Below are 806 nucleotides of genomic sequence, written 5' to 3'. Positions count from 1 at the left end.
CTGGTGACTCTTCTTGTGTGAATGCACTCCAGTGGTTGGTGGACCATCTGCGTGGTGGCTGCAGTGTCTAGCCGCTTTTGCGGCAGCCATGGTTATTGTGGTGGCTGTGGTGGGCCACCCATATGGGGTTGCTGTTTTTGGCATGCTCCTTGGCACTGGCGGTATGCCTGGTTGTGGGGTGTGCTTGGTCCCCTTCTCTATGTCCCAGGTTCCTGGGTGGGCTCCGAGGTACAGGCGCAGTGTGCCTGGTTGTGGGAGAGAGGTCCATTCCCCTTCTCCTTGCCTCAGGTCCCAGGGAAGGCCCCAAGGTGCTGGCTTGGTGTGCCTGGTTGTGGGAGGGTGGTCCAGTCCCCTTCTCCATGCCCCAGGACCATGGGTGGGCCCCGAGGTGCTGGCTTTTTGTGCCTGGTTGTGGGAGAGAGGTCCAGTCCCCTTCTCCATGCCTCAGGTCCCCATAAAATGCACTTTTGAAAACAATTTCCTGAGCCTAATGCAAATGAATCAGATATTATTTAGTAGTAAGATTTCCTTGTTTACTGATTATTTTAAAATTATATATGTCAGTTTGTTCTTGTTCTTATAGTTGTTGTTACCAAGATTATTCTAACATAAAGAGAATTGGTCAAGTGCACACACTCATCCTTCTACTTATTCACCCATCCACCCATTTATCCACTCATTCATCTACCCATCTACTCTTTCATCCATCCATTCAGCCATCTGTCCACTCACCCATCCACCTGCTCACCTATCCATCCATCCATCCATCCATCCATCCATCCATCCATCCATCCATCCATCCATCC

At 50.6% G+C, this 806-nt stretch overlaps 1 protein-coding gene across 1 annotated transcript in view; it reads left to right on the top strand.

Moving 5' to 3' along the window:
- The window catches only part of LOC103587423 (E1A-binding protein p400-like), a 32,078-nt gene that overhangs the window by 19,477 nt on the left and 11,795 nt on the right, over window positions 1–806 (top strand).

The sequence above is a fragment of the Galeopterus variegatus genome, unplaced genomic scaffold (assembly GCF_000696425.1).
Source record: "Galeopterus variegatus unplaced genomic scaffold, G_variegatus-3.0.2 Scaffold449, whole genome shotgun sequence".
Classification (NCBI taxonomy): Eukaryota; Metazoa; Chordata; class Mammalia; order Dermoptera; family Cynocephalidae; genus Galeopterus; species Galeopterus variegatus.
The sequence above is the reverse complement of the archived record's forward strand: the minus strand, read 5'-3'. Positions and strand labels throughout refer to the sequence as shown.